General features: G+C 38.8%; 1 long non-coding RNA gene across 2 annotated transcripts in view; it reads left to right on the forward strand.

Moving 5' to 3' along the window:
- Positions 1-8,275, forward strand: part of LOC119717312 (uncharacterized) — a 9,990-nt gene extending 1,715 nt beyond the window's left edge. Inside the window, exons 3-4 of one of the 2 annotated variants that reach the window (XR_011810067.1) lie at positions 1,620-4,219; positions 7,099-8,275. This is a non-coding gene — a long non-coding RNA (uncharacterized lncRNA). The remainder of the gene's footprint in view (positions 1-1,619; positions 4,220-7,098) is intronic. The other variant, XR_005266632.2, reaches the window with a different exon arrangement.
- The last annotated feature ends 284 nt before the right edge of the window (positions 8,276-8,559 follow it).

An 8,559-nucleotide genomic window follows, 5' to 3' on the forward strand; every position in this document is an offset into this window, starting at 1 on the left:
AAACTGGCACATCTAATTTCAGAAATACTGAAATATACAGTTAACTTAACAACAAGCTATTAATATGCAGGCAGATGCGGTGTTGAGAGTGTAAGTAGAAATCTATAAATGAAATCTTCCCTGATGTTCATTGTGTTCTTACAAAGTACTCTCCATCTGGAAGATTCAGTATTTGTTAAACCCTTGTAAGCCAAACATCCTGTTGTTGTGCTGGAGATAAATGCATCTGTAAAGATCAGGAACTAACATTTATTTCCCAGCCTGCTTCATCAACAGCAAATTAAATGTAAATTTCCATTCTGGGTTGTGTACCTACTGCCTGAAAGTGAAAGAAATCCCAATGCCCCAAAAGGAATAGGGGTAACGTAGTGTAGGAATTTAGGAATTTCTTAAAGCTAAAAGTTAGTTTTGCTATTTCCTGACCACTGTGAGAATTACAGAAAATTGGAAAGTAAAGCTGATCCAGAAAGAAGTAGTGGAAATAGGTTTTGAATTCTGAATTGGGCTACCTTTTTATATTTTTGTGTTTGTGACTAGTACTGAAGAGCGGGGAGGAGATAGTAATCATATTCTCAGGTATAGGGTCCAAAACTAAGATGACAAATTTGAAGGTTTCTGAAGCCTTTGAAAGGTGTTTGATGAAGGACCTACCAGCTTATCAGTGTTGTGCAGCTTAGTTTTGTGACAAATGTGCTGAGGAGCAAAGATGATGTAGTTTTTGACAGAGTGCTATAAACGTCAAAATGGTGAGAATCACCAGATTTTTGCCACAGACCTGGCTGAACAGGCATAAGAAAACACTGAAAAAGATGAGCTTTTTAATAACAAGGAAGACCTTTGTTCTTGAATGTGGGATGGCTTTTGCCTTCCTGTGACACCTGCAGGATTGGTCTTAAGAGTTGTTCTTGCCAGTCAGTACCAAATGCAGTGCTGGACAAGCTACGTTTTGTACAGGTAGATGCATCTTTTGGTTAATGAGGTTATGGCACAAAATTGTCTGGCTGGCAGCTAGTGTGCTCTGAAGTATGGGTTACCTGTGGAGAATTACCTTCCATCTTGGCAAAAATTGCCTGAGGTGGGAGTGTGGCCTTCCCTTGAGCCTCAGTACTGATGGAGTGAATATGGTTTGGTGTCCCTTCAGTACTGTGGCTTGGGGAACTTAATTTAGCCTCTTTGGAAGATTTGTTGCCAATCAAAGCAATAGGTGTTTTGGGAATTGGGAGTGGGTGGGAAGGAGGACAGTAGCAGTACCCTAAGGGCTGCCCTTGGAAAGAAGGGGTGAGCCTTGTGGTTCAGACAACAAGCAATGTATGTTAATTTTTACCATAGAAGTTGCACGCAGTGCTTTGACCTTCCTTGGCTGCTGTTATCGAACTTGTGTCCTCATGAAGCCACTAGAATTGATGTACATGGTGAATTTGACTGGCTTTCAGAGTTAATATGTAAAGGGAAGCTGATTTGGGGGGGGGCGGGGCGGGGGGAGGGGGGAGGGGGGGGGAAGAGCTCAATCTCCAGAAAATTGATACAAGCAAGAAAAGGAGTCTAAGTGTGCTTGCTTTTAAGTGTTAATGCAACATAGATGGCCTGAACTGAGGAAGAAATTTCTTCTTTATTTAAAGATACCAGGCACCTTTGAATAGACAGAGTAGATGTGTTGTGCCAAAGCTGAGAAGACCTTTCCAGATCGATATCTCCTTGCACCTACATCTTACAGAACGTGGATTTCAGAACATGGTGTCGGGACATCCCAGGTCTGTGAGGAGAGGGCAGTGGCTGGCAAGGCTGCCCCATGTTACACAGATTGACCAAACATAGCTGAGTGCTGGGCCTGCCTACCTCAAAGGTGACCTTGAGGTTTGTTGAAGATGCCTCTGGTAAGTTTAAGCAGACAAATTACTTCATGTGGTTGCTAGTATAATGACAGGCTTAGAACAAGAAAATGCGGGAGTGCACTTGAAATGAATGCTTTGCTCTGGGGAGAAAAGTGCTTTGAACAGTTGTATGAAGTGTAAATGACTTGGGGAATTGGAGGATCCATAGGTGACTTGGAGTGTGGTTTTCTGTTGGGATTTCTGTCAAACCTGTTAATTTTGTAATTCTTTTGACTCTTGCTGAAAGCAGCCTGAGAGGGAAATAGCAACAATTTTCCATGAAATGTGACATTCTGAAATATCAAGTTGTTAGTTGAAACACATGATTTGCATGAAAGGTATAATTCCTCTGCCACTTCTCTCATAAAAATGTCATAGAAATTTAATTGCAAAAGTATTAGCAGCTAAGAGCTGGAATCAAAAATCTTGGGGTGCAGCAGAGGGGGAAGGACGATTCTTTCTGTAGGCCGTTTACACAATATATAGCACCTTCTGTCTGCAGGTCTGGTTTCTGTCATATGAGCCCTGCTAAAACAAAATCAGCTGTTTCTATTTGATCTCTGAACTTCATTAACTGTTTCCACCATGACGACTGTGGACGGTAATTTTAGCAGCATAAAGTGTCTGAGCTCTTAAGTGGTACAAAAAGACAGAAATGCAGCCAAGAGATGGAGCATGCTTTCTGAGATCTCTTCTGTGGAGGACATAGCTGGATCTGACAGGTTTTTTCTTGCAGGTGGTTCCTATCTATGTGTGTGCAAAAGACTTAATTTTTTTGTCTAGTTCTGTCTTAACTTTTTCATGAAATATAGTAAAAATTATTTGCTATAAGCTTATGTTTATTCATTATACCAGTTTCAGCAAGAATCAAATGTCTGAAAATTCTGAAGTACACAGTAACTGACCCAACTTTACCTACACCCTCTGAAGCTGCTGGTAGCCAAAGAGGATGTGTGTGGTTAATGCTTTGCTTGGGTATAGCTGTGTTGTTGGTTTGGTTAAAACTGTGTGGCAATACTGTGAGACAGGTAAAACTAGATGCTTCAGATTCTCAACTTGTGCTTTGCATCCAGGAAGACCCAATGTCTTGCTTAAGCACTGCTTGCAAGCTCTCTGTACTAAGTTGTGGGATGAGCCTCCAGCAGAACTCTTCAGTGGTTATAGTGATGATCAGTAGGATCTCAGAGGTAAGGAGTAACTGATGAGTGTAAATGTAAAGTGGACTGATGGCACTGTTGGAATTGGTACAACTATGAAGCTTATTGTACAGAGGTTTGATTCCATGGATTAAGGGAGAAGAGTGTCTAGAAATGCCCTAGACATTGCTTAAGGAGACCACCACTTAAAAGAAGGAAATACAATTTTTCTTCTGGAGTACTGATTAACATAGTATGGTGGTAGAGTACTAAACATCATTTAGCAGCCTTAATTTGCAATTTATAAAGCTTTTTGTTTTGACTTTTTGTGGGGTGGTGAGTACTTGTAAACGGAAAATCTTGTGCACATATAAGAAAATACAATCTGCCAATCATTGCTGTGTATGAGATTAAAATGCAACTGGTACTGTTGTGATTCTTAAATATCCTACCTTGTTCAGGCACACTCTTGCTGGACTGTCAATTTAAAAGAAGTTGCTGACACGACTTCTGTTCTGTGTTCTGACAAAAAAAAGTCTTATGATTGTTACACTGAACTGTAACTGAAGCTGTCTTGACTGCCTTGGCAGCAGTCCTGAGTGCTGCCTGTTCATTCCCAAGGGCAGGAGAACTTTTTTTATGCAGGCACAAAGCATTTAAAGAGCAGCTGTAATTCAGGAGATGGATGTCTTTTCTGTATAAACATCATTTGCTTCTCTGAAATGTTAATGGATAGCTTCAGGTTTTTCTTTTAAAATACCCATGGAACCTGGTGGTTTGACAACTGAAGGCAACTGTGGTTTAGCTTTAGTCTGGGGGATGCAGCTGAGCAAATGAAGATTAGCAAAGACACTAATTGTCCATCTTTGATGTTGGTGTGCTTGCGGCTGTCAGGTGATTGAGTGCAGCTGCTGTTGGAGAGCAGGGTGGGAGGAAGAGAGCAGATGGGTACCTTCACTACCTGGCTCATTCTTCCTTGTGTATAAGTGATCATAGAGCTGAGGAATGTTGTTCCTCCCTGATTTCCTCCTCACATATTTCCCTTCAAGACTCTCTCTTTCCACCTGATACCTCATAAAAACACATGCTGAAGTCACCATATTTTCCCCAAATAGAATTCTTACTGTTTTGGCTAGTTCTGTTTAAACAGTTGACACTGGTATGGGAAATAACACTTAATGAGAAGTCTTTCAACGAAAATAAACAGATCAGGTAAGGAAAGACTTCGTAAACTCTTCCTATTTTAAAACAATAACAACAAAAAATCTAGAGAAGTAATTGGTCAACAAATAGCAAACCATGGAATGGCAGTACTGGAAAATGGTTGCAAGCCAGTTTTAAAACTGTAATTTGCATTTGGGTAACAACAAGAAAGCTACTTCTACAAGTAGATAAAAAGGACAGGTGTGTAATCACTTCATAATGGAAAAATAAAGCTAGTTCATAGTGATTGGGTGAGGACTCTTATAGTCTCAAATTTAATGTTGTGAATAATTAAGGCTTAGAAGTTCAGCCAAACAATGAAATTTATTCAGGATTTAGGATATGTACAGGCATTATCCAAATGGATTGGTATCAACAGTATAGCTATAAGCCAAGTTTTTTTTGTCAATTTTTAATATATTTTAATATAAATACGGAATTAGCTGCTTCTGTTTTCCACTTAATAAGGGAATTCTGTCTATAAATGTATGCAGTTGAATCCTTTCTCTCCTTGCTCCAAAAGCACACACGATATTCTCGTTTTATTTCTTCAAGATCACAGCATATTGCTCAATACCAGTAAATATGCAAAACTTCAGGTGTCAGAAAGACACTGATTTTTGTATTGCATGTCCATGACAAGACAGCTGTGTTACAGGGTCTCACTGAGTATTTCACTAAACTTCTTGAAGAATTATGTCCTTAGCATTTTATGTGGTTCAATTTGCTCAGTCACTCTAATTTCCTGAGAAAATGATGCTCTGACTAATTCCTTTTGTTTTTCCTCGAGGTTTTACGAGTAATTTAACATCTTGTAAAGATTAATGCCTCAGAAATGTCATTTTGTTCCACGGTCAAATCCAATAACTGTTTTCATTTTGCAGCAAGAATAAATTAGTGAATTTTAATGTAGTAATCTGTCTTCCTAGATACAAATTTGTCTTTGAATACCTTCATTTTAAGCTGAAAGATTTTAACGGTAGTAAATATTACTGTTGAAGGAAAACAAATTCAATCATAATTTCACTGGCTACAGCGCTACATTAAACAAGTTACAAGAGGTAGTTGATTTGACTGTTCTGTTAACTCTGAAATATTTCAGTGCAGGCCTCAATGGACATGGAAACTGAATAGGTCTTGCCAGCCTGGCACTCTTGGAGCCTCTTAATTTTCAGATTATTTTTTAGCGCAAATTTTCATAATGCAATAATCTTTGCTTTTTTATTTTCAGAGAAGTCTAAGATACCGAGATGAGTAAAACTCATCCATGGACTGGCTCTAGCTATCTCAGGCAGAAATCATTCAAATGATATTCACAGTATTTAAATAATTGCGGTGGCTATTTTAGGCAATAACTTCAGATGCTCAGAAGTATTTTTGTCATTAATCCATGGAAAAAAAATGTAATTCTTAAATGCACATTAGTGTATAAAATGATGCTTGCCCCTTAAGACAATATTTTAAAAATATATATTATTGCTTCAATTAGTCCTGAACAATTTCTGAAAACCTTCAGTTTTTGTCATTTTAAAAGGATTAAAGCCTACCTAGAGAAGCAGATGTTGCCTAGGTAACTGCAGTATTCACAGCTCTGAATCTAAATATTTGACCTTGCTGTTGCCGCCCATTTATTTATATTTCTAATTGACTTTTTAAATTAGTGTTTATCTTTTTTTTTTTTTTTTTTTTTTTTTTTTAATGTTAAAGTTAGCCTGATCTCTCTGGCAATGTCCTCTTCTGTTCCCTTTACCTGGATCACTGTGTTTATGGATGTAACTTTGCATGACAGGAGTGCTAATGTGACTGGGTTTCAAAAACCAAATAAATAAAAATCTGCAAGACCCCTGGTGGGAGAAGTATAGGTATCATTACTTTAACTGCCTGGATATCCCATACTGATGTAAGCTTATATTACGCATGGCTTGCTGGGGTTTGTTAGTGAGGCAATTAAGCAAGTGCTTTTATAAACATTATTATTGAATACAATCTAGTTAAGCTTAGGAAGTGGAGATTGCATTGGTTACACTTCCTCTTGGGGTGAGGTTGCTGTGATCCATATCAGAAACCCCCTCTTGACTCTGCACATTAGTATTGTGTAAGAGCAAGTGCTATCTTGAGCACTAGTGCTATTGGCAACATAGCTGGAGGAAAAAAAACTCAGTTAAGTTCAAAGTGTCAACAATGTGCTGTACTGGGAGCTAGAAGCAGGCTGAGTGTCTGGGAATAGGCAGCAAAGATCTGAAACAGCAAGGCTGAAATGCCTCAAATGAGGCAAAACACTTAACACAGTTGCACGGGCTTAGTGGCCCACCTTGTTTCTCCTGGTTGCATCTCGTCTGGGTCTGCTGATCCTCTGCCACATAAAGAAAGCTGCTGTATGTGCATTGGCCTGTTGAAGAACAGGAACAGGAAGCAAGGGAAGCCCACCCAGCTAAAGAGGGCTGGGTGCTCCAGTTTGGTGCCTCTGCATAGGCACAATGCGTGGCTGGATATGGGAGGTGTGGGAAGAGCTCTGCTAGTGCTGCTGCTGAGGTTTTGTTTACTTAAACTATTTCAGCAGAACTCCTATCTCCTCAGTCTAAATCTTGTGTTTAGAGCAAGTAAATAAACATGCGTGGGGGGAGTTTCACTGGAAGTGAAAGTATATAGTAACAGCCTGCCATAAAGGGTGTATGTGTTTCTTTTAATACCAATCAAATGTTCAAGTTTTGTAATTTGAATATATAAGTCATCAGAAGCTGTTTTATTTGTGTTTGAAATATTTGTTTTTATAAGGCTTTTTTTCCTGGATATTGCTGATTAAAATGCACTAGTTCTTCTGTGTGATTCCTTTGATTACATCCTATAAATTGCTGATTTAGAACCCCTCACCTCTGCTTTGTCACTAGAGCTTCCATCACCTGTATTATACCCATGTATGTCATAGCTAATACAGAGGAAAAGATACATCTATCGTCGGCTGCGTGTATCTCTGTGGAGTATGAGATTTCAGTGGCTACAAAATGGTAGGTGATCCACCATTTGTGATTGATTCTTTCCTCCTGAAGCAGCACCATGCCTTTCTGCCAAAAGGCTAGGGCTGCTATCTTCTGAGGTGCTGTTGCTCTACAATGCCCCCTGAAAACATTCTTGTTAAATGCCTGTCATTTAAAACTAAAATCTCAAAACTGACAGATTACAGTTTTCATTACGTGTGTTTCTGGTCTGCAGAACAAGCAAGAAATTCAGTTTTCCCCTTCTACCCTCTTCATGCTAAGTAGCGTTATGTTCCCTGATAAATTTCATGTAAGTGATACTGCTGAACTATACTTCATTTAATAAAATGTAATGTATTACCAGCTTCTACTCAGTATATATTATCTCAATTAATGAAAAACCATAATTTGGAGTGTTCAATAATTGCTCAAATGCAAAAAATCTGGAAGTATGACTAAATGGTTACCAATTTTTCACAAGAATAGTTTAAAAAATTATATGTCTAATGTTAATCATCACTGAACTTGAACTGGATGTTATCTTGGAAGTTTTTTTTTTGTAAACTAAGTACAATTTTGATCTTATAATAAGTGAGGAAACAAGATCATTCATTTTTCCTCCATGCTGTAACTAGCTCCAGTCCTGTGTCCTCAGGGACTTCTGCTGCAGATTTCCTGTATGTCAGGAGAAAGTAATGAGGTGGTAAAAAGCAAGAAAAGTAAACGGTAGGGACTGTCCAACTAGGTAAAATCATAAACTCACGGCACCTAGCAGTGACCAGAGCTCGCTTCCTTTGCTGTCCCTCTCCCATGTATCATGTCCTGATACTTTTCAGGTATTCTTAAACCTGGGACCTCAGTATGCATAAGGAAGTGCTTTTTTGCCTGCCTGTTGCAAGCATGAGCTGTAGTCATACAAGCCTTTGGGCTCTAGAGATGTCATACTGGGGAACTCTTCAGAGATATTCATCTCTGCTTCTTAGGGAGGGTGCTCTGCATAACTGTATAATGTATTATGTTGCCTCATGTGCCAATTAAGTGACTTACTGCCACAACTGGATTTTAGCCCTGTTGAGTAAGTGTATCTTCCCTCGGCCAAGTAATATCTATTTATGATGTGATGGTTCAATTTTATCTTGGCTCAGAATTTCTATTGTCTTCTCCAGTTTATACCCAGTCTGTGCTGTATTGCACATTCTTCACAATGCTAGGTTTCATCGGTCTGAAATTAACTTTATGATCGATTGCTTCATGGTCATGAGAAATGATAGGAATGTTAGCAAAAGTGAGGAGAGAGTTATTTATTGGTATGTCTTGAGTCTTGTTGACATAAATAAAAGTTGGTTGAACACCAATTACTTTAAGCATAATAAC

The sequence above is a fragment of the Anas platyrhynchos genome, chromosome 6 (assembly GCF_047663525.1).
Source record: "Anas platyrhynchos isolate ZD024472 breed Pekin duck chromosome 6, IASCAAS_PekinDuck_T2T, whole genome shotgun sequence".
NCBI classification, from domain to species: Eukaryota; Metazoa; Chordata; class Aves; order Anseriformes; family Anatidae; genus Anas; species Anas platyrhynchos.